The sequence below is a fragment of the Macrosteles quadrilineatus genome, unplaced genomic scaffold (genome assembly GCF_028750875.1).
Source record: "Macrosteles quadrilineatus isolate MER2022 unplaced genomic scaffold, UCM_ALF_1.0 Scaffold_5__1_contigs__length_97177068, whole genome shotgun sequence".
Taxonomy (NCBI): Eukaryota; Metazoa; Arthropoda; class Insecta; order Hemiptera; family Cicadellidae; genus Macrosteles; species Macrosteles quadrilineatus.
In genome coordinates this window covers 17,039,852-17,067,112 of record NW_026542598.1, presented here as the reverse complement: position 1 = coordinate 17,067,112, position 27,261 = coordinate 17,039,852, and the positions used below count along the sequence as shown (strand labels likewise).

General features: G+C 31.2%; 1 protein-coding gene across 4 annotated transcripts in view; it reads right to left on the bottom strand.

The window, feature by feature from the left end:
• LOC128994290 (cAMP-specific 3',5'-cyclic phosphodiesterase) overlaps positions 1-27,261 on the bottom strand; it is a 721,667-nt gene that overhangs the window by 417,253 nt on the left and 277,153 nt on the right. The window lies entirely within an intron of this gene.

Here is a 27,261-nt window from a genome sequence, read left to right as displayed (position 1 = left end):
TAGAATTGTCGTTACGTGTGCAAAAAGGTTTGTTAGGTGTTCTTATTCACGTACATTATATAACAAGTTTGAAACAGCCTATATATATTTTTAACAGCGGTACATTTCTTAAATCTTCAGCTATTAGTTGACAACCTTGTTGTGTTCATAGTACTTAAGGTAATATTAGGTTATTATAGTAAAGATGAACTTGTTAACAAATTGGCTATTGGTGCAATAGCACTTTCAAACTGAACACTTTTACACCCTTTTACCATGGCACTGCGGTTCCATGAATCTCAAATACAAAATAAATATATACTTGGAACTAAAAGAAAATAAACAAACATTACACTATTTGTATGTGTTTTTTTTTTTTTTACGTGCGAATGCTTTTACTGTATTCAGACATACATGGAAACCAACGTAGCTGTTAATCGTTGAGCTTTTGTTAACTGTTATACCAAACAACATTTCATTATTTTATACATATAAAATTACTTCTCTAATTCACAAAAAAGTCAAAAATTAAAATTCGGATTGCTAAAAATAACACTTGTAACTAACTATCGTCTCCCTCGTCTTCTGTACAGTCACCCCTACAAGTCGTACTGCTTCTGTCTAGCAAATGTAAATAGAAGCAGCCCGAGTCATGTGTGCCTTTTGACAAGGCGTCTATAAAAACACTAAAAGTTTTAAGTGTTTCTTTTCTTTTTTCTATGTTAAGCTTCAATCTTCATGTTTCTCCAATACATCTTGCACGAACAAACATACTACACATTATTGTTAGATATGGAGATAAATATAGACTTTTGGTTTTGCCGTATGAGTAAAAAAACCTTTGTTCCTGTTTTCATCTTTAACTCTGTAAAAATATTACACATAGAATGGGTGATAAAACTAAATACTCAATGTCAACTTACAAATATGTCTATGATAGAATACAATGTACCATTTGATATTTGGACTGGATAGAGGTTTTTATTATTGAATACATTTTAATAATTCTTCTATCAAATTAAATAAAAAGTATAAATTATAACATAAAAACCTCTTCTTAAAAGCTTTAGCTGGACTAAGTTTTGAAACCACTTATAAATAAACAGTTAAATAATTAAATAAACCATCAATACATATTTCCCATTTATTTAATCAGATTACAAGTTACTTGCTTGGCTATGACATTTGGTAATCACTCCACATAAAGTATAATAAAATATAGTTATGTTGACTAAAGAAACATTCTATAGGTTTAATACTAACATTTCATACATACCAAAGAGCAATTACTGCCTGCGAAACTCACCTAAAAAAAAAACGAGGTTAGCTTAAAAAATAAAGAAAATCATAGTCATTCCAAATACACAGTATTCAAAAATCATAAACAAAAGATATCCAATTAATAATTAGCTCATTAGATTCAAACTAATAAATTGTGGTAATTTATTTCAAGTGACTCAATAAATGTAACCCATTTATTCCATTTATTCCGATGTTAACCACTCATATAATATAATACTCAAAAAGGTTTAGTACAAATTATATTTAGTTGGGTATAACATAATTCAATTTTTTTTAAACATTATAAGACAGCGGTATCAATGCAGTAGCGGCGTCAGAGTCTCATCCCCAATGTTATTGGGTAAACCCCGACTCAGACATTGCACCATGCATGTATTCTCTGCACATGTATAGAATACTGATATCACCGTATCTCCATTACTATTGCAGTGTCTATAGCCCATTTCTAGGTAGGCAATTACTATTGTTCCATTTCTTGTCGGTACATTTAGGTTTATTGGATTCGTAGAAGAGTCATTTGTATAATCATTACAAAAATACAAAATAAAAATTTGTACTAGTTGCAAACTTTGATGTAAACAGTTGGATAAAATGTTTAGTTTGTGAGTTGGATACGAAAAAAAATATATAAAGACATGTTTTAGAATGAACTTCTGAAAATCCATAAATTAAATGATGAAAGCTGTTTTTATTGATATCGATATTTTTAGTAGGGGTAGAAATATGTTACCTTAGCGATGCAGATAGTGTACAGTTTTTATACAACAACTGTATATTTCATCATTGATGTAAAGACGAAATGCTTAATTATTCGTGCTAAATGTTACAATGACGAAACGAGAAAAGAGTAGGAATTGGTAATCCTCTTTAAACGTATGATGTACAACTTTTTTTACTCAGTACATAAATAAATAAAAAATACCATAGTAGTTAACCAGGTCAGCTGATTTTTAATTTTTGTCCTAAGATTAATAACGTTAACTTTTTCACTGTAATGCATGACAAGTTACAAGTATTTTTATCGTTTTATGCTAGACTTGAATGTACATTTATATAACTATTAATGATAGCATACTTAAAATTTGTCTTTCAAATAATTTATCCATCCTGTTATTTCACAGCTAAATCCATTTTCCAATGTTCAAATCTATTTGTAGCTTATGACCAAAGATAATTATCCTCCGCAAAAGGAACACGTAGGTTTTGCGAATAAAGTAACGCTAAAAATAGGGCTTAACGGCTTGTGCGGACACACTTGACATATTACGTCATCAATTCGGTCAGTTTAGGGTGGTTTCTATTCCGGGAAGGGCCATTTTTATCGGGCACTGTCGATCAGTCTAAAATGTTTTCATTAATTAAGTTGCCATTACTATAGGATAGCAATTAGTTAATATCAAAAGGACATTTAAAATTAAATATATGAATTGATTATGGGATCACTTAACGATGTTAAAACAATCTTATATTTGATTAAAAAAATATGTACCTAAATTTTAAATTACTAATTTCAATGAAATACGTTTACAGAAATAAAGTTAGGCAATTGGATTACAAATTAATTGTTTTTTTTTAATTAGTGATTCAAATTGAATTAAAGAGTTCTTCGGAACTCGATAAGGAGTGGGTTGTAATGGAATTACGATATAATGTCTTTTATCTCTAGTTTCCTTTAAAAACTTCTTCCAGTATGCTTCCTGAAACTAGTTTTTTTTAAATAAACAATTTATTAAAATCTGTTATGATTTCATTACATAGCATAAGTGGTTTAATAACCATAACATCTACGATTTAATTTTAAATTTAAAATCAAATGTTTATTTTTTTTTACACATACTACGATTATTTGTTGTAACTTCACATAAGAAAAATATTGACGTTGATTATGATTATTTTTAAAAGAAAAACTTTATAGAAAAATATTATTAAAATTTGTTTTAACAGCTCCATAGGTTTCAGTAATGTTGTTAGGCTCCACATGCAAAGTGTGTATTTTTAAACATAGCAGTTTGGGAATTTAAATTAATATACAGTCCGTGAGAATGAAACTGGAAACTCAATATTATTCAGTTGCGGTGTGGAAACTGGCAAGAGATGAATCCATTGGATGCATCACTGACTTTCTGCGGCGCTAGAGACTGTAGCACTCAAACTTAGTTTGCAACAATAAACTTAGATCATTGATTTTATATTACAATGTATATACTAAACTAGCTAGTAAACCTATATTGGAGATGTTGGCAATAAATAATGAAATGTATAACTAAATTTAATAGTTCAAAAAGGCAATTTATTATATATTGGTCTTTTTGAACTTTTAAATTTTGTTATACATTAATTTCATTAAAATAGCTAGGATTAATGTGTTCCAACTTTTTATTTGCTACCTCTTTGCCACTGAATAATTCATAAGTGAAAAGGGTTAAACGAGATTATTATTATGTTTAATAATCTTGCTTAACCCTTTTCACTTATAAATTATTCAGTCTGTCGATATGTTTTTGTAATCATATATATATAAGTTATACAGTATACACGCTCACTATATAGCCGCAATAATCATGTATGAGTATTAAACATTATAACGCAGTTTGAGTTCTACATTTCAAAACATGAAGATTCTAATTATTAGATTTTTTTATAATCTATTATTATTTAAAAAGCTTTGAATTTTATATTACGTCATGCTTTCTAACATTATTCCGGTAGAAAATGCTAAAAGAATTATAACAATATTTCATTCAATATAAGAAAAATATTTTCAATGCAATAGTTTGATTTTAAATAAATACTACAGTACTAGCAATGTATTACGAATTAAACTATTTTAAATAGGTAGTAAAATATTAATAGAAATTTTATACGGCTTTGCATGGCTCCATTTTTAGAAGCTAAAGGCGCGGCGGGCATAGACAATGAAGCATAATATAGAACGCATGGTTTGAGCCTAGGGAATGCATCACTATACATTTGCCTGAGAGCCAATTCCTTTGAGAATGTCCACAATTAACTTTTGTCGATTGTGTAACATACTGGATAGTTGCGGTCTCTTGGGACAGTGTGGATTATAGCGTTATAAAATAGCGTCTTCGTTTTGAATTTCATCTATTTATAAAATAATATTATATAAATAAGTTTCCATATTCAAATAAATGTCTAATGTTTTTTTTTTTTTTATATGAGAAAATACAATGATGGACGATATGGATTTAAGTCGGCTTTAAGTCTTCCAATCATCATAACGGTTTACACGGATTACTAAAACACATAACAGCAATGTATTATAATTTCGGTTGATGTGATAAAATCGGTTAAACATGTTATTTTTAGATTTAACATTAGTTTTTGAAATGCTGTGATTATAATCGTTTTACATGCACGTTTTATTGAAGTACGTTATTTTAAATCTTAGGAAAGCCAGGATAAAGCTTTCCGTATCACTTCCTGCTAATATCCTATCATCCAGCTTATTAATACTGTGTTCCACTGTCAACAAAGAAAACTTAATTCAATATACCAAATCGAATTGAGATTTCTTTAGACTGCGTTTATCTAGTTTACTTTTCACCATACGTTTTAGCAGTAAAAGGCAAATAACACAGAGCTTCTTAACAAATCGATGTATTCCATTGATTTTTTAGACTGTATTTGAGCTTAGAAATAGTTGTGCATAAAGCAGTAAAGCTCTTTATATTTTTAAACACTGATTTTAGTTTGTTAACCTCAATTATGTGCAAAAACTTTTAGTAGACTTTTTGAAATTCTAGTACAATATTATATTTCATAACAAGAGTAGAAAGTGAGTCATTGCATTTTTGAGACCTTCTTTGAGGTGCGAGATTTATCGAGCACTTTAAATGGTCGAACACACAGACTAATTATTTTCTTAATTAAAACAGACTTTGGATATTTCTTTATTACAGTTTGGAACATTGCAAAACTCATAGCATTTTTTAGGTTATGCTTTCAGTTTAAAGTCAATATTTACTTTGGTTTACAGTTTCAGTTGTTGAAAATTGAAACAGCTGAAAATCTTTGTTTGTTTACGTCAGCAAAATCCAAAAAAGATAGTAAACATTACATTTACAAAGTACACATTTTTCCCCGTGGTAAACAATAAAATGATAAATTTTCACAATTAGTAAACATTTGAATTAATACATGTAGTTTTATAGTAGTTTATCGAAAATATCTTTTCACGTTGAAGTTTCATAAACACAAGGAACCTACTATTTACAAACCAAACATGGATATCAGAGATTTGGTTTGATCGAAGTGTCGAAGTATTAAGCTGCGTTGAGTCACAATGATGTGTCACTGTGATGCAAATGCAACTTCTAATGGTTCCGTTCAATTTCATAGTCAACTGTATAGGAGTTTGGGCTTAGCTTTTTTTAACAAGCTCAACCTCACTTTGAATGTTTTATACCACCAATAGATTCCAGATGGATATCTATAAGTGAATGCCATACTGTAAACTATTTGGCCCTAAAATCGTTACCCATGAGTGGAGTATAGATTAGGATATTAAACATGGGGATTTTAGTATGAAGAATCAATTTGAAAGCGTGTTAATTTTTTTATTATTCACTAAAAGGACAGTTTAAGTAAGAGGTAACAATGCGACAGTTGTAAACTTATTTTATACTGCATGATCAAACATCTACTGCTAGAAACTTGCCACTGTGTGTTCAGGACAATGTTATCTCTAAGTTGGAACTTACCTTGACGCCTCTGTGTTTGAAGCAGGGGTAAGTTGTTAAGCGTCTTATCCAGTAAGATAGTCTTTGAAAGAGTGATTTCCATAACTAACTTAGAAATTGTTTAACAATACCATTGATTACGAAAGTCACAAATGCTTGTTTGTAGTATATAGCGTGTAAGTACATGATTATTATTGTATAGACATTACGTAAATCTATAATTTTTAACTTTACCCATGAACACGAACGAGTAAGATTCAAAATCTAAACAGGCTCGGACTTATAGTGAGTAGGTAAAGAATTACGTAAAAATTCTTATTATTCTGCTTCATACGGTTTCGATCCTAGACAATTTAGGTACAATAGTTCCGGCTCGTTATTGTTTTATTTTAATTAAATATTGATATTAAACTCTTAATATAGATTTATTCCTAATGATTTAAAACAGAAACAAGCCCCCATCTTGCCGCACTTCACCATATAATTGCTACTTAAAGAGTGAGTGGTTATAGAGTAGGAAACAACGGAACGACCCAAATTGCCAATTGAACTGTGGCCACAGTAACAAATCACTGACAAAAATAATTAATTTTACCAAGACTGCTGCTCTAGTGGCTTCATTATTTTCAGTTAAGAACCGAGAGAAATTATAATGGATAGATTTACCTTTAGGTTATAAAAGAAAATTAGAATTGATTGTTTGAAAGTATATCCTAATAACACATACAAACCTAATCGTATCCTAATCTTAAGGAAAATGAATTAAAATATTCGTATCATTACAACGAGGCTTGGAAATAAATATGGGCTCAGTTAGAGTAAACTAGGTGATGTAGTTCAATGAAAAGAATAATGAATTATATAGTAAAATTACTTAATACAAAATTACATTGACCTAATGTGTGCGATGCCATATGTTAACAATTACATGCATAAACAAAAATTATGAGCTCAATCGTAGTTGTGCTTAATTTCTTTTTAATAATTTAAAGTTCAGTACCTCTTAAATATAGTTTACTCTCTACCATGCACCATTGGCTCCAGATCATAACGCTTCACGTTTCCAAACTCCCTATGGACCGACCCCATAGGTGACATCCGATCACCAAGTATCTTACTTTTAACATAAGCGATATGCCAAATTTGGTTGTGATACTGTTTTTCGTTTTTAAGTTATAAAGTCGTCCTGAGACTTAATTGTCACCCTGTATTTAAAAAATAGTTTTTCGTGCAAGGTAAGTTCGATAATGCATTTTTAATTGGTACAAATTAGAGTTTATATTTTTGTTAAATATTAGTACAATATCTGTTATTACGTAGACATTTAGTTTGAATTAAATCTCTTTGAGGGTTCAAAAGTAATATATACGTACGTTTAAAAAGATCACATGCGGACAGACAGACAGAAAACAAAGCTTGACTGTTTATACGATGATTTTTTTCCAAAGGAACATATACACGAAAAGTTTACAGGGAGAAGTGTCCAACATGTAGGGTATAACAACTGATCATTAAACACAATTTAACCACTCAATGGACGTTTACGTACATAAATGCAGAGAAGAAAATTGCTTTAAGTTCTTGTACGCTTTATCACCATGTGGTATGGATATGGAGTAAAAAAATGCATATACAGTAAAAAAAACTTTGGGTAGAGTAAATAATTGTTTTATAGGTTTAGAAAATTATAAAACAATATTATTTACTCTACCCAAAGTTCTTTGACTGTTTTCTCCTTATCATTAACAACAGTTCTAATGGATATTTAATTATGCTAGTATCATTACAGTTGGGAGAAATGCCCAAAATGGATTTTTCTAGTGCTGAAACCAATGTTGTCTATGTCATTATAATTTCCTCTACGATCAGAGCATAACTATTTCAGGAAGTTAATGTCCAACCACTGAAACCGTGTATCAACATTAGGCGCATTAGAGCATAGCTATCGGTATTATAAAATAAAAATATATTCTACAAAAATAGACAGGAAAATAACAAAAGGTTAGATATCCAACCGTGTGTGGAAATTTCTAACTAAGTAAAAGTTGAATGCAACTAAATTCATGAGTTTAATTTACTTAAATACAATTTATAAAACTTTTTGTATTTTTTTTTACCGGATAGATCAGTTGAAATGTTATTGCTTGGATACATTTAGTTAGGATTTTCAGAAGTATTTATCATTAAATAGCAATAAATATCATTACTGGATTACAAACCATTGTTTGCAAATAAATTAATAGAAATAAATATTAAATCACACTTATTAAACGCTTGGTTATGGACATTTTTCTTGGTGTTAAATGCACTTTTATTTGCATTTGCTGGCTTTCAAATAACTGGCGTGTTCTCTCTTCTTTTTCACATTATAATATATATATAAAGAAAAAAAGTATAATATTCTTTATTATTTAATGATATTAATCAGTGTTAGTAATTATTTTACAACCATGAGTGCAGAGAAAATTCCTTTTTTAAGCAGTTTACACAAAATCAGCACAGTAAAAAAATCGTTTCAGACGAAAAAACTGACAAGTGTAAGCAACAATGATTGAGAGGAGTTTATTCATGAACGGATTTTGGCGATGGTGGTATTACGTTCCCGAAGCTACCACAATCACACAGACTTGAGTAATTATTTAATTAAGTTATCCAGCTCAACCCGCATTCCAATCCATGTCGTCTTTCCAATTCAATGGGTTCCACCCTATTCTATTGAAACGTTATTTCAAACCAGTCAATTTAATATGGTTCAATGGATTTATAACTGAAAGTTTGTTTCAATAAATATATTCTATTTTAAATTTCAAAATATTGTTTCAACTTATATAAAATATTGTGAAATGATGCATCTCAACTACGCCTAATTATTTTTACTGCTTAGTTTGAAATATAAGTTGGAAATAAGATTGAAATCACCAAATTACGTGAGTAGCAGCGTACTCAATGTTAAGGCTAGCCAATATTAGGCTGTAACTAACTGTAGTAACTGCGTTAGGTTTGATGACAAAGATTAATTTAATAATAGATTTACAATATCACTGAATATAGCTCTATAGATTTATGGAAGCAGAACTACTAAATATACAAATTTAGTACAGTTATAATCTCTTGTTGATCACTTATTGTTGTAAACAAGAGTTGAAAAAACTGTACATTTTCCTACAGCATAACCAATACGCATCCATTCTTAAATTAAAGTTCGAAATATATGTTTAAAATATAAATATTTAAAATAAGTATATTTTCGGCCTATATACACTAAAAATAGGTCTATTTCTAAGTTTTATTGGTTCGTTGAATAAACTTTTTTCAAACGCCACTTTTGCTTGTCTGCCCGTTATTTTTACTTTTCTGTTTCTTTCAAAGGATGTTCGTGGACATGGCGTCCAAAGGATCACGAGCACGAGCCCTGCAGCTGTTTATGCTTTGTTTTCAGTGAAGTAACTGTTATTTTTGGGATTCTCACTTTGACAAATGTCATGAACATGAATTTAGAATTCAACTGTATGTGGCTTTAATTTTTATGGAAACTCTTCATGATACAAAAGCATATGCATATAAAGCATATATAAGTAGAAGGTGTTGGTTTGCTTTAAGACAAACTACACAGAACCTAAAGTGCTCATTGGATATGAAACAATACTCTTTCCCTTTTATCTGACCTTTTTCACTAAATATTTATCTAATGAGTACAACAGTATAATATACAGGGTAAACAAACAAATCATACAATGGGAGTTCCATAAGAAATTTTAAGGTTAGCCTCCATATTGGAAAATGGTGGCCATTTTTAAAACATTGGATTTCATATTTTTTACGTCACTAAAAACTAGTTGAAGTTCTCTGTTAATGTGCTCTCTAAATCTAATAGTTTCTGAGATACCAATGGGGTCACAGTTAAGTTGTTCACCCTGTATAGTCCAAAATAAATATTTCTATTTGTAAAACTGAAGAAATATTCATAAAAAAAAATTAAGTATTTCTAGCTTTCGTTGGTAATTGCCTATTATTGATGTTATATAATAATATAACCCCACGTTACAATGAGAAAATGTCAAATATTTCTTGAGTGCAGTCAAAAATAAACAATAGTGCATAACGTGATCATAAACTAATGCATAATCTAGTGCAAGTTCCATTTCACAGTTTATAGTGAACCAGATTACTAATTTCAATAAGAAATAATCTGGTTAGCTAACGACAAATTATATTAGCCAATAGTAATACCATTGACTTTATATCCACACGAAAATCATCTATTTAAATACATTATTATGAAGCATACATGTAATACTATGTGAAGGGTATTTAAAATAACTAAAACAGTTTTTTATTCAAAGATTTAGCAACCAATAACTGCGTTACTTTTTACCAATAAAGAATTTCTGAAAATACCAACTGATAATTGGGGGCGTAGCATTTTTTATATGCAATGTAACATTATAACTCTATTAAATATTAAAATACTTTTCAACATACTCTAGAGTGATGAAAATGTTCTGAGAGTTTTAATAACACATCTCAAAATTAACATGTTAAGTTACATGTTCCGCTGAGCTACAAGCCATACGTAATGATCATGTTGGTTGTCATAGTAACCTGCCAGTGTGTGAGTAATGAGTGCACGTGTGAGTGTGTGTACATGGTCACCTGTGTAGCAATGTTAAATTAATGGTTTACATTATGCAAGCGTTCATCCACTATTTGCTCGTCGTCCACTCATAGTAATCAACAATGTGTGCACTGTAACACACCCTGGGGCTGTTTGATTTGTTTTAATTTTAGTTTTATTTATTAAAAATACAGGTGTGACATAAACTCAGGATCAGACTTTAGCAGTAGTAGAGATGTCTAATAAAATTCAGGAGACATTATTTATTTATTGTTGCTAGCTTAATATAGAGTTACTTACGTCCTCTAGATTGTCAACAGTTTAATATTTTAAGACTCTAAATCATATAAAGGGGTAAAAATTGCAATTTTGCACTGTTAAAGTGGTATAATATGAATCAACCCTTTTACTTGTTACAAATAATGTGTCTACTATTCAACATGGAAAAGGTCTATATACATAATACAGGGTGTTAACGCAACGAAACTACAAGTACCGCGAGACACTTTATTTTACGACAAAACAAGTTTAAATGTTGGTATCCCTGTGTTCATTACTTTATTGCTAATCAGCTGATATGCATTGTTGCGTAGTTATCTATAAGGTTTAGTGTTATTGGGAATTCATTTTGAATAAGACATGATGTTTTCGCATACTGAAAGGCGATGTATTGTGTAAGAATACATTATAAGTAAATTGTTGGATTTATAAAATAAAAGGTTAAAATTAGGTTTTCAAGTGGGTGAAAAAATACCATTAAGACTTATTTACAATAAATTCCCAATGACACTAGATAGATGATTATGCAACTAGGCCTATGCGTTTTAGCTAAAATTCATTAAGTCAAGAAAACAGGTATACCCAAAAATGAGCTAATGGGAGTTTTTTTGTCGTCAAACAGTATATCACAGTACTTGTAATTTGGATTGCGTAAAATCAACTTCCTGTCTATTTCTGGTTTTAGAGATTAAACCAATGAGGTATGATTAGGTATTAGGTATGAAAAGGAACCATTATGTAGTAGGAGGAAGTGTTAACATCACCAAATACATGATCACCTGTAATAAACGAATAGATTGATATTTTTTTGTGCGTCATTCAATCACTACTTTGAGATGTGTAGAATAGAGTTAATGCAATTTATTTTAAAGCATATTTTAAACTATTCGGTACGATACCATAAGCTGTAATCATATGTTACTATGTCTGCATGCATTTTCTTAAGCGAATTAATATTAATAAAAGTAGTTGTGCCGATATATATTTTCTATTTTCGTAGAATAAATTATATTAATTGACTGTTATAATATTTTGCAAGAAGAACATTTTAAATGTAATATTTTAGAAGTACAACCTATAGCTAGTTACAACATCCATCTCAATTGGGGTAAAACATTTATTTTATTAAAAGTGACTTGATTTAAATATATATCTTTTTATAAGTGATGTAACTCAAATAGTTACAAATACAACCCAACAAGATATACAAGATTAATCACCTCAAGCTAATTAGAAATATATTTTATTTATGAATTGCCATGTCCTATGTAAAAAGCTGACAGATTTTTATGGACGACAAGTCATAGTTTGTTCATATTTTACTATTGATTTTTTACGACTCCATTTAAAACAATAGTTCATAAGATTTGAATAGTAGTGTAATAATATTTTTCATGATTAAAGAATGTTGCGATATTTAAAAATAGGTTCGCTGTGAATGTCTTTTAGAAATAACCATCTGTATAACAAACCAATAATCTATGTTACCGACGCAGTGGCAATGCAAGCTTAGCCTGCTACCTAGCGGGTTTTTGAGAAACTACAACCACACCGGCGCGTCAAAGTAAGTTGCGAATGTCCTTCTAGGTTAAAAGAATTATTAAATACTTTTCAAGAGAATTCTTTAACTCAATAATGTACTGTCAACCCAACATGCAACCATTTTTTTTTTAATAAAATACAATATAATTATATGCATACATAGAATCCTAGCTACTGTATAATATTGTATGTACAGTATTCGTTTTCACCATTCTACGTATTTATTTACTACTACTATCACAATAATATTATCTACTACGTTTTTGTATGGGGATTAGAGAACTTAATGAACCTTATTAAGCTTTACCGTAATATTGTTTTCACTGGTACTCAAACATAATCAGCCGGTACTTATACAATACAACTTAATTGATACTTAATCGGTACTTATACATTGTGATAGGAATGACATTTATTTAAATTCGCAAAGGAAACACTACAGTAGTTAACACCCTCAAAACAATTTCTAATGGTATTTATAAATTACCTAATATAGGTCGAAAAAACATCACAAAAAGTGATCGCTCCGCTCACCTGAGTTTTATTGTTCTGAAAGCAATCCTAGTATTACTTCCCAATCCAATTTAATGCAGGATTTTCCAATAACCACGATTTTGCTGAATTTTGTGGTATTTTTTTTATTAATAATTTGCATAACATCTTCTAATCCGTTTATTACTGTAATCTCAATCTAAGGTATTTTCTTTGGCTATATAAAAAAAACTCTTACATTGTTTTTATGCATATAGTCCGTGATGTTTGATACAGAATTAGTTACCGGTACCTATGTTTTACAAATTAAAGAATTATAATCAGTATCATCTGTTAAATAATCATTATTTTTATAAAATAAACTAGAATAGAATTAATCATTGCCATTCACTTAATATGCACCAATATGGAAATCGCAGGAAACAAGATTACAATTTGCCATTGGTAAATGTCCAGTGACTTTCATAATAGAGTTAATTGATTGTTCAATGTAGTAACAACAGATTTCATACATTATGCATCTTCTGCATAAAATACACTCTGTTTTAATACTAATTTACGATTAAAACCTCAAATAAAGTAACTTATACTATTTTATGACAAATGCATACCAAAATTTCAAAACCTTATCGAAAATGCAGGTGCACCGTTGTAGTTGAGAAGAATGCAATTAAATTCATAATTGATGTTATTTGATATATCCTTTGAGTTTAAGTAAAAATGTATAAATTTTTATCAGTTTCGTGCATATAATACTGTAATATTCTAGGGGTCATACAGTATATCATTAGTATCTACTTCAAACTAACTTAGAGGAGAGTGACAATATTTTCGACTAACTTTGAAAAATAAGTCCAGCTTTCATCGATGTCCTCCAAACTTGTGGAAACCAATAACACATCGAGCAATACGAAGAATAGCGGGTTGACAGTCGGGATTGTTGTTTACTACAATGGCGTTGGATGCTTTTGTTTATGGCAAAATTTTATTCGCTTTTACTGTTTTAGTAAGACCAAGCGACAAAATGTGTTATCATCAGTTTTGACTTTCATGTCCTTTTGAATATATCGTGATTTGATGATGGAAAAAATATATGAAAGATAAGTAAATATACAGCTTATATACTAATATAGTCATACATAAATGATAACTACAGTTAATACGCTATATATTACTATATACGTAGGCCCTCTTAGGTTGTTATCAACCAAACCTCGAAAATGTATAAGTAATAAAAGTAAAAAAATTAGTAAAGCTAAGAAAAAAATGTGTTAAGCAAAAAATTTGACTTTTTGAACAAATACAGTCAATTTCTTACACTCAGGCAATAATTACTTTGCTCCTTTCTAAACATTATTTCGTAGCTTGAATTATATTATCAAAATATAACGTCATAAATGCACCGTATATTGAACGTTAAATTTAAATTATTTTCGTTTAAGGAACCAACGTTCCTTATTTAAAGCACATACAATGCTTGATAAAATATGAATGGATAAATCTGTTGTATTGGCCTTTCTCCTCACTGATTACATGTGATTTATATAACGTGCTGAGCTTTATATCAGCTGGTTGCATAACGTAGCTGACTGGTTCACATTGTATACTAAAATCTAGTCCCTCCCCTGTCTAAAAATAACTATTTTTTTGTATCGTCTCAAGTACGCTTCTATGTTTGACTTCCTTATTGAATATCCTCAAGCTATGTATGTACTTTTTTCTGTATTTTTCTATTATCTGTAAGTGTAATATCACTTGGTAGGCTTTTCTAGTCTATTTTGTTTCTTGATTTATTATTGTCTGTTGTTAAATAATGCATCCGTTATCCGTCCGTTGACATTCGATATTTCCTTTTGTTATTTATTAAATGCATTTATATTTAAATTTATAAATGCATGTCTAGCACAAGTATTATGTATCAGTATTTGTTTTTGGCAATAAAAGATTATTTTGTTAAATATTCGTTTTTCATTTAGTGTCACTTTTTTTCATATCAGCTAGTATATTTTTATTTTATTCAACATGGATTGTTTTTTGTGTGCAGTTGTAGGGATTATTTTGTTGATATATTTTTTGTACTTATCTCTTTATTCTTGTTATTCAAAACCTCCTGAAATGGCTTTCATTTATGTTTTAGTGAAATGCCAACTACTATGAACGAATTTGTAATGTCATGTAGTTTTACTACATTACTTCCTATATACATGAATGACAATGTCTTAGTACTTGTAGAATTTGCAAACTTGTTTGTACAAAAATATTGAAAACGGTTGCCGCCGTAAATAAAAAAAAGACTATACACTTTTGATTAAAAAGTTTTTATAAAACCAATGTTTTAGAACTAATGTAAGTAATGTTGCAAGTAAACTATTTAAATTTACACACTACTCTATATTCGTTTTCTGGATTTTCTACTTGTTAAACTATAATAAACTTAGTTTACATTTATTAGGGGACTGCTATAGGCATTCCGAAAATTATACATAGAACTTAAATAACTAGGTAAATTGAATTCTAGGTATATGCAATACAATGAAGATATTGTATATCAGATATGGTAATCCATTTCCAAGTGCTTATAATCAAAGTGTATTTCCATACAGTTTGTAATATATCTACTTATTGAAACCAATATCAAATAGTTAATTCAATTAAAATGGGTACACAAATATTTTCATCTATAATTAATACCCCCCCCCCATTAGTAAAAATCTTTTAACATAAAGAGTTTGTGTTTCCATAGAAACAGTTATAATCATGTATGTTACTAAATACTGTAACAGGTGCGTAAGGAATGTTGAAAATAAGAACACTTACATCGAGTCCCATTCTCAGACAAACAGGTAACAGCAATTAATGTCACCGTTTACATATTGCCGTTTGCAACAGTTGAGATTAAAAATACGCTTTTGGCAGCATTCTCATGTTGACACACCGGAGGCAGTTTTGTAGAAAGTAAATATTCTTACATTGCCATTTGATTAAACTATGTTAAAAAACTCTTATTATTATTACGTTAAAAATCAAATTTGAGAATTTTTTTTTATTTGAAAAATGCCAATACGCCAAGAAATGGTAACAATGACGTATATGAATATTCTACAAACATCTTGTTACAAAATTTCAAAATAACAATATTATATTAATTAAGGTCAAGTTTTTGTTTATATATATATTTTATGTACAAATTTACTGTAATTTCTTGTTAATGGCAATGTTTAGGGTTTCCCTAATACGATTTTTATTTTGCAAAAGTAAGTTTTTATCATTAACGAACCCATAAAGTACTATAAAATTCTTTCTATCATTATAGTACAACTTACTCTTAATATACAATTATTGATAAGTGTTTATTTATTTATTTATTTATTTATTTATTCCAACGGACATCTCCATTTTACAGCATACAAAACAAAACATTAAACTCAGGATGACTTAATTGATAATACAAATGTTGTGCTTATATATTAGAAATAAATCAACAATATATAATGATCTAATAACAAACAACAGTAACAATGCCAAACCTAGCCAAACAAAACAAAAACTGACCAAATAACAAAGGTAAACTAATAATAAATAATTTAAAACAACAACAATAAATAAAAAATATGAAACAATAACAACAAACCCACTAACAACAATAACAAATGAGAAAGATAAATATATAGATTGAATAATATAAATTAATTGATTAAAGAGCAACGACAAACCTAAAGTTAAATGCAAAGACAAAAGTGAAAATTTTTAACAGACAAGTAGTATTTGTTTGAATGGTACAAGAAAAACAATTTTTAATTAGGACTGACTGAGATTGATCTTCTTTTTCAGTGTAGTCACGCTGTCTTGAAAAAAGTCGACATGCCTTGTCACTTTGTTGCCAGCTCCCTGGACTCGAACCATCGTGCTGTTTGCTGAGTAGCTAGTGCGGTGATGTTGCTTGATAAACAGATCAGTCGACCTTGTGTTGGAAGGAGTCTTGAAATGGATTTGGCGGAGCATGTCAGGACAGTCGACTCTTCCGTTGATAATCTTGTGCAGCAGGACCGTGTCAGCAATGAGTCTACGTTCCTCCAGCGACTGAAGACCAAGTGCCAGGGATATAGTGTCAATGGGCACCTGAAGGTATGGGAATCCCATCTTGAAGCCCACCATTCGAACAAATCTTCGTTGAATTTTCTCCAGCTCATTTATTAGTAACTTTTGATGAGGACTCCATATTGGTGAACCATATTCGAGAGTTTGCCTCACCAAGGCACAGTAAAGGGTCTTTAGAGCTTCTGAACCGCTGAGCTGCTTTGAGAAACGGAAGATGAAACCGAGCGTTCTGTTTGCTCTACAGCATAAATCCAATACATGAGCTTGATAGTTCAATGAGGGCGTCAAGATGATGCCGAGGTCCTTAACTTGCTGCACTCGGTCAATATTTATGTTGCGAACTGAATAATTGTAGTTTATAGGGACTTTACAGCGATGAAAAGTAATGACTTGGCACTTCTTGATATTCAAATTCATCCTGTTGTCCACACACCAACAATCAAGACTAGTCAGATCTCTCTGAATCCGGAGGCAGTCATCAAAAGAAGATATAGTGGAGAAAATCTTTACATCGTCAGCGAAAAGCAGAGATTCGTTCTGAAGTGCGTCAGGGAGGTCATTTATGAAGACTGTGAAGAGATACGGACCAAGTAACGATCCCTGGGGTACCCCTGAAGAGGAAACAAATTCAGAGGAGAGAGCCGACGCATACTTGACATTGAGACGACGGTCAGACAGATAACTGGCGAATTTGTTTCCAAAGCCGTGGTCTTGAATTTTCCGCAGCAGAAGGGTGTGGTCCACCGTATCGAAGGCTTTGGAGAAATCCAAATAAACAGCATCAAGTTGTTTGTTTGAGGCAAAGGCTTGTTGAACTCGGGTTTGGAGAAGAATCAAGTTAGACACTGTTGATCTTCCTGTTGTAAAACCATGCTGTTGAGAGCATACAATCCCTGCAAGTTTATGTTTGATTCGATCAAGGACAAGGTCTTCAAATACTTTAGATATAGAGGAAAGAATCGAGATTGGCCTATAGTTAGCAACATTTTCAACTGGACCAGTCTTATGAATCGGTACCACATAAGCCCTTTTGAATGCATCAGGAAAGATACCAGTGTCCATTGAGGCATTAAATATGTCACAGATTGGTGGAGCCAGTAAACACCTGTTGTGTTTCAATACCCTTGGAGGTATGCCATCAGGACCCCAACCTTTAGTGTCATCGAGCTTTTCAAGTTTCTCAAAGATTTCACGTGGGCTAAACCTTAAAGTTTGGGAGTCTCCAAGGTGACCAAAGGTTGACACATCAAATGATTCCGTTGGCTTTGTAAAAACTGAAGAAAAGAAATTCTTGAAGAGGTTGCACATGTCGTCAGCTTCAGTTGCGATGGAACTATTGTAGACAAGACGGGATGGTATTGTGGAAGACTTTTTTAGAGTGTTGACGTGACTCCAGAAATAACGGAGATTCCCAGGGATACCCTGCTCAATTGTTCTTAAGTACTTCTTATGTTCGCTGACTGCCAGACTCTTGCACGAAGCCCTAGCATTTGCAAAGGATTGGTAGTTGTATGCTGTTGGCTGTTGCTTATATTTTTTGTGAAGGATTTTCTTAGTGATCACTAGATTTTTTAAGTCGTTGGAGAACCATCTAGGAAATGGAGAAGAACCTACCCTTCTTAAAGGCGAGTTTTCCTTGACAACCTCAGCAATTACAGAAAGAAATTCGTCAGTGGCTTGGTTTAGATCAGGTGTGCTCAAGACAGACGAAAAATCTAAAGAAGAAAGAGATCTATGGACAACATCTAATCGGCATCTTTTAAGGTCGTGTGTATACTGCTTCTTCTTGGAGGTCACTTGTTTTGTAGAGGAGTTGTAAGGCAAAATGATGGATATAGGGGGGTGGTGTCTCTCTTCAACATTTAAAAGAAAATCGTTTTCCAAGGACAATGTGAAGTTCATATTAGAGCTGAGTACTAAGTCTAATAAGACGCTTCTTCCATTAAAAACGTGATTAATTTGTTTTAGACAAAAAAGCTCCATCAAAGTAAGAACCACTCCAGATGATGGAGTGTGGCCTCTGTCCAGTGGATGGTCCCGAATTAATGCCTGGAATGTTGAAGTCACCGACAATAATGATATCAGTAAAATTCTGGCCGGAGGACATGACTTCTTCAACTGAGGAAAGAAAGCTGCTGTACTTGGAGACGTGCTGATGTGGTGGTATATAGCAAGCTACTAGAAGCCAGCTAGTGCCTTTACAAGGTTCAATTTTAACCAGCAGATGTTCCACTTCTTTTACATTTGATATCAAGCGAGTCGAAGCTATATTATCTTTGATGGCAACTAAAACACCTCCTTTGCAGGACTTAGAACTGGTTAGTGGAGATCGATCACACCGGTAGATAGTAAAATTGTCAGGAGATATTTCTGCATCGAAGACATCATCTGAAAGGTTTGTTTCTGTCAAGATTATAATGTCAAAATTACACATAGAAATGGATAGTTTGATGCTGCTTAATTTACCCCTCAAGCCATTCACATTCTGATAATAAGCTCTGAGATGCCCGTTGGATGTAACTAGTTTTTTGACTGCTGTTTTTTGAGTGTTACACTACTACTATAGGCCTAGTTATACAAAGTATTTAATTTAAACCTTAAGCATTTTTTTAACTAAGTAGCTCTGGTACAATTTAATTTAACTAGGTAAGAAGGTATAAAAAGGAATATTTTTGTTATCTTTCATATCTTTACCCTTGCTTACAAAAAAAGTTTGATATTTTTTGGAAAAAAAATTAAACCAAATTATAATTAGTACAACCACGCAGATTTTCACTTCACTATTACTATTTGTTCTGGTACAATATTTTTTATTTCTACTAAAATGTTGACAATCATGTTTAAAAGTAACAAAAAAAAATATAGCATAACAAAATTATTACAGTAACCGATTTTGTGGGTTACTGACTTTTTCACTTCAATCCCCCCCCCCCCCCACTCACTAAATGATATTTTTCTTTTGGGTCATAAATATGAGGGTATTTATTGTTAACTTAAATGGGAAGTCAATTTAAGTCGTAATGACAAGACATGATGAAGACAAAATTTGTCTAGATCTGTTTTGATCTCACAGTAGCTTTTGACCATTCATCTTAAACTTTTAAGGAGTGACAAACTACTAGACGTTTATGAACGTAATAGTGCTAGAGAGTAGATGTATTCCCTAATAACTTAAATGTGTGTAACACAAAACAAGAGAGAGGCATATTCCAACACTATTTGAGAACCCACAAAAAGTTTAACATTAGCTTGAGTCTCAATATAAAAACAATTTACTGTTCAACATTTTTATGAGTTTTTCCGCTTATTTCTCAAATATATCCTTATGTTTTTATTTTTCAGTATTCCTTCCCTACTGTAAAACACTTATAAATAACTTTTCCTTCATTACAGTGAGCATTTGACTTAACTTATATCAATACTTTACACCATTTAATTAAAACAATGCTGGACTAATAAGAGAACGTTGACTTCAGTAATTTCAATTGATCTGTTAATATAGTGATTGAATACTTACGATGCTGCACTTTAAACTAACCTGAAACATAATTTGAATATTAATAAGCGTATATGATTCAAAACAAATATTTGTTTTCCTACCACTGCATGTAAATCATATTTTTTTGTTTTAGATCAATAATTAGAAAAATAAAACAGAAAATGCCATGTAACTTATTTACACATATTTTTTTAAGTAAAAAAATAATCAAAATTGATTTAATTACTTAATATGTGTTTAGTATGAAGAAAAAAATCCCCTGCACCTATTATATTTACCTGTAATGCTATCCGTCTCTTAAAACTTAGTTATGAAATAAGCTTACTTGCTCAGACACATTGTTATTGTTTACAGATGCCAAGGATTACTTCGGCGGGGTAACTTTGAGACACATTTCTCAGAAAGAGTGCCAATCCATCTATTTTTATGTTCCCATCCATCCATTCGTGTTTTCACAATCATGAACTTGTAATTCGTAGAACTCACTCTCTCAATTTTTAAAACTTAAAAGTTGATAAGCTTCTCGTTCTTTTATCACCACTGTGGCTACAATGTTATCTTGGCTTTCATCTTAGGGATGCACAAATAGTGCAAAGTTATATCCTTTGACCTAAACAATGAAGTGAATTTAGTTCAGTTTGTAGGTGCCAAACAAGAACAGATGTTGTGAATGCCACGGCAGTAGGAGGGGGAGGAATTTATGTACGGAAATAAAACATTCATATATTTAGATGACATTGAAAGCCAAGGTATGCATGTAGCCAACCCCTCGTAAACTGCCTAGTTGTATACAGACAAAATTTCAGAAGAATGTGGTTTTTCCGTACAGTTACCTAACAAAGTAGGCTTTCTTGCACAGGTTATAACATGCAAAGTAGATGATTCATGCGTTTACTTGCTCTACCACACACATTTTAAATTGTCGCACTCATTTTACTTTCCCGCAGAGCTAACTGGAGAATTGATATGGTTGGCAAAGCGCGTATGTCATAATATCAACAAAAAACGTCTTGCCGTCGACTTTGACCTAGGGCCCAGGAGTCTGCTAGGTCTAATTTCATAGGTCATTAAGGCCCGAGCAGAGCTTGTTGCTTTGAACCACAAACAATGGATAACGAATAATATCCTTTTAGGAGTTTGTGCAATTTGCGCGAATATGAAATCTGTGAATTTGAATTATCTAATTCCCTCATTTACTTGCTTTCCCGCGCACATTTTACTTTGTCGCACTCATTTTAGTTTCCCACACTCTAGTATTTCAACGAAACAACACAAAAAACTGTGATTGTATTAGGAACGTAAGTCGGGTATGCTTGAAAACAAGTTGGCAACACAGCTAAATCGATCAGCTGATGCAGTGTTTATTTGCCAATTCCATTTGACCGTTAATACAACGACTTAACCTAACCTATCAACCTGTTGTTTCGTGTTAACAATTACTTGTCGTTCAACGCTTGGATAAATATTCATAACGTAACACGTGTTGTTTAGTATTTGAAAGATTAAATATTTATAAGAAAAATGTTCTATTCAGTAAAACCAAAAATTGTATTCAGCTTTTGATTCATAAGGATTGTTAAATTGCATTCAGATTTGTATTTGCTAATTTGTGAAACAACTTCATTTAGGTTTTGGTTTGTTTGTTAGACAATTTCATTTAGGTTTTGATTTGTTACAGTAACTTGTGGTCCTGCATCTTAAAAGTTAATCTGTATATTATATATATATAAAATAGCCCATTTTTATACGCTTTATAGTAACTGTAGGAAAAGTATAATGTATAACTGTTGTCAGTTAAATGTTCTAAGATAACAGATTGGTAAATACTATGTTTAGTAGCCAAACCCATAAAGGCTTAAATATTACAAATAATTTTTAATATTTAAGATATATAATTTTCTATGTTAATACCTACTTTGTTTACCACCGTTTGAGAAGGGGACACCACATAGGAGCGTATTATAACCCAAATATGAGTAGAGACTGGAGAGTGACTAGAAATCCAGAAAACCGTAAGTTTTTCTTAAAAAATACCAATGGAAAGATGACGTACCTGGAACCTAGGTATTTTAGTTATCAAGTCCATAAAAAACTACTTTTTTTTGCTTCAATGTACAATTTTAACAATATTTCCAGAATAAATTAATTTTTTAGCACTTTTCCCAACACAACAAAACAATTTGAGTTAAGAAATGACAAAAAGTAACATTATGCAGAAATAAATGAAGCAAAAGCAAATCCAACGTATAATTGCATTATTTTATTTGCGAAAATGTATGAAACATAGCTCAAAACACTCATATATCATAGAATTGTTTTTTTACTCTAGCATTACATCTTTGTATTATAACGTTGATAAATGTCTCCGGTAATTTGTCATCACAAAGTTTAAGATAAATGACCTCGAGCTACTCTAAACATTTATTTTAAGAATTGCTCCTGCCGATATTGTTATGACTTCATCGGTATGAAATGTTTTAGATAAAAACCAGTTTTTTGTAATTCACTAATGTAAATGCGAAGAGTTTATACACTGTATACACATTGTTAATATTTTATAAAAAAATTCTATCAAGTTAACACACAATACAAGCATTATTTTTTTCTAATAGAGAGTTTTAAATTACTAAAGTATGTTAACTGCCTATTCGTTTAGTCTCACTCTATAATTTTGTGTCTTCTCTATTTGTAAAGCTGTTTGCAATGTTGAAGAGCAATATTATTGGTTTAGAAGTACTTTTTTTGTATAACACTTAATAAATGTCCAGACTTTACATTTAGAACGAATGCATTAATGTTTACCTTTTTTACTTAAATGCAGATTTCAGTAAAATTGCAAATATAATAGATGTATTTTAATAAATGGGCCAGCCTAAAGATGCAGTTGGTCGTTTTCAACGATCTAGCTGTCATCATAATGTCCCTGATGCTACAGAATATTATTTGTGAGTTTAAAACTTTGTATACAGTAGGTTAATTAGTAGTTAAATTCTGATGAGTAGTACAGACCAAGCTGTCAGGACTTTGTAAAAAAATCGTGATTTTCCTTCAATTTCATTCAACCTTTTTAAAATTGATGTAATTTCATAGGAACTTTACATGCTAAATAAAGCAACATGGTAACTTTATTGTTCCTGAATTTTTTTTCATAAAGTCAGATATTTCTGTAATTTAAGTTATAAAAATGTTTAAAAACCGCTAGTTTGAAATCAAAAAATATTGCTTGGTGGTTATTTCTTGCAAATATTGTAAAGCTAGCTGAAATTGCATTCCAAATTTAATAAAATTACCAATAAGAGTATTAAAAATATTTTTTTTTATACTGAAAGGAAACGTAGGAACTTTGCTAACTAGGTCGTTAAAAAATGTTCTTCTTGATATTCGTTTTATTTTGTCTTTACTTAATTATTATTTTTTCCCTTACTTGTGAACACCTTATATATTTCAAGCCCTTCTAAGACTTTTTGGCGTTGATTGCGGTTCTAAACCCTTCGCGTGTTTGACAACGCTAACGCTTGGTAATCGCGGTTGGAGCGCCCAGACATTAAACATTGATTATCTTATGGGTGTGTAGACTTTTGTCTAAAAACTAAAAGGAAAAAGGACAAGTACTCGAAAACTATCCTCTGGTGTTATAATTTTCGGGGAAGCAAACTTAAAATACGTATCGTGAACCTGTTCAGGGGTTCATTTTAACAATTGTGTAACAACAACTTTAAACATCAGTACCATTGAATTTGTACCTAAAAAGGTAACCTGTTTATGTAGTAGGTTGTATCCGACCTGCTAAAGTTGAAAGATAATAATTAGATTGGAGTTTAATTCGAAAAGTAAAATGAACAGTAATTAAATTGTTTTTTTTTCTGTTGATTACGCAAAAATAAATGATATAAGTAGCCTACATCTATAGTTGTGATATATGTGTAGTATAGTGTAAATAAAAGGTGCAATCTGTATCCTATATTAACAAGTTTATCTTTTATAGCCAGTTCTATTATTGATAATGTGCACGAGTGTTGTTTATAAACACTTCTATATATACTTTGTTAAATAATCTAATATTTTTTGTTTTAATTTTCGTCTGATGATAGTTTTTTTTTTTTTTTTTTTTTTTATTGTTTTGACAACATCTAAGGTGGTGCCTTACGTAACCACCTGCGGGATTTTAAGCACTAGCTGGAACAAATCTAGCAAGTTATAGTTTAGCCTAGTAGGTGTCAAGAATTCTCTGAATAGGTAGGTTTTATAAACTAATGGTGGTTTAGCTACCTTTACTTTCTACCTTTACTTTTTTTTAGTTACCTTTTTTTAGGTAGGTGACTACCTACCTTGGTTTACCTTTCTTCTTTTTTTTGTATCTTTATTGGTTTTGGTATGAATGGATGTTTTCATTTGTCATATCACACAGTCTTGTCGCTATAAAAATTAAGGGATAAATTGTTAAAAGAAGATTTTGTAAAATTAATCAGAAAGTGTTATTAGTTATAACATTAGATTTTATAGCCAATGCATATATTGTAGGGCTATAGTTAGGTGAAAAACGATTGGTACGCGATTGAGGCTTAATTATATAGAAACCGAATGATAAGAATAATAACAACGGTTCTCAAATGCAAAGCCTTAAACAAAGACAAAATTTTCAAAACATAGCAAAGCTGAAACGAATTCCTCTACATCGTATAATTGTGGTTGCTTATTGGCAGACAAAGCAGAACAAGAACTAACCGTTCCGGTTTGGACTTTGTCCCAATTGGTTTAGATCGGGTGATAAACTGTTCCAACTCAGGTATTGGAAATGTAACGATTGTACAACCTTGTGACTCTGTGGTTCTAGTTTATGGCTTTTCATTAAATGAAAGTGTTAGTAAATGTAATATGAAACTTAATCTAGTTTCGTCAAAGCAGCAAATCTAACTGATTCAAACAAAATTTAAATTAGAATAGTGAACAAAGTCAGGGCAAGTACAATCTTTGGCAAACACAAATTCTCTAGTTTACAGCATAATCACTTTAGCTTGGGACGCATTGACTAACATCCTCATTTGCTTCTTTAATACACATTGTCTCTGCAAGCTTGCCATTTGATCCATTAGTTTATTTTTTACTACTATAAATTACTTCATGAAGAAAATATATGAGAGATAAACTAAAAATGTGTTAGAGACAATAAAATGTGTCTAAGTAACTAAAATCGTAATGAATACTAATAGGTTAATTAGTAGTTCAATAACTTTTGTAAAACTAACAACGTGTAAAATCAGCTACGACCATAATCGCCAAACATTGCTAAATAAAACACAACGACCTACACACAACACCAACTGAACTTATCTAACATCATGTTGGACTACATGCTGGAATACGAATTGGTCATTTGGTACTTAATATGCCTGTGTTTAACCGGCTGCTGTCTATACCTTTGACATTATATTGTATTTTGTGTTTCTAAACAACCATCCCAATAATTAACATGTTCTTCGACCGTTGTTAGAATTAATATTCATTAGACCGACATTACCTTTTCTTGAGTGGAAAACCGCTGATCCTTTTTTATAATGAACACAAGGTATTAATAACATATAAAGTACATCGTTCTTAGTTTAAAACACATGTGTATGTTAAAAATTTATCGGAAACACACATTACTCGGTTTTAACATTGCAACGTCAAGAGTAAAACTACATAACACTTCAAGATTCTAGAGAAAATTGAAAATGTCATTTGCCAAGAATTTGGCTGCGAAGCCAAGATATGAGCAGGAAGTACGCTCATCTCCCCGAGTGTTATTATAGGCGATGAGATTGTTTCCCAAGAGTGTTCTGCATGTAGGAATAAAGCTGTGAATCGTTGTATCTGTGTCTTAGCGAATTTTCCTATAAGGAAGTACCTATTACCGTAGGTTTCATAATAAAACTTGACCACTGGACCGATTTCCTTTTTCATTTTGATGAAATTTGCTTTGAAGGTGTAAGGTGGAATAAACTTGGATGAGTTCGTGAACTAGCGTGATCGGACGATGGGAACGACGTTTACGGGGAGTTTAATGAGGTAAAATTGGCTTTTCTCATTTTTGACCATCAAAACACACAACTTCCCAATTATTCTCTAGACAATTTTTAAGACCTTAAAAAGACAAATAATTTAGTACAATGAAGTGTTTTGTGCGGTTATTGGTTACGGAGAAAATTCCAAAATTTGTGAATTTTAAACTTCCATGTTATTCTTATGGAGTATATAATAAAATGTTGTAGTTTGCTTGTTTGATCAAACTTGGCAAATTTATTTATTTTATGCTATTAACATAAAACAAACTTGATTAGCCTCCCTGTAGCAGCAAACCTAGGTACTCGTTTAACCTAAATGTTATTTAAATATTAGTTATCAATTCAGGCAAATGGAAATTCGATTAGTCTGCAGATTTACTGCCATAGGAGTAATTATTTGAACAATAAACGTAATTAACTTTCAATGTTTTGCTGAAACCGAAATCTAGACCTATATCAATATGGCGTGTAAACGTCTTGAATTTTCAGGTAGCAGAGTGATTATGGATGGCATAGTAAAGAGAAGGTCACCAGATATTCGCCTGTTAGGCGGTTTGAACTGGTCGCAGCTGTTCCTGATCATTGGGCATTAAATAAATTGCCCCGGCAAAAGAAACAGCTGATATCCAGTAATGCTGCTACATATCATCTCACTCAATAATACATTCATTTTGGCTTCAATACACACACCAAGTTTTCGTGGCTGTC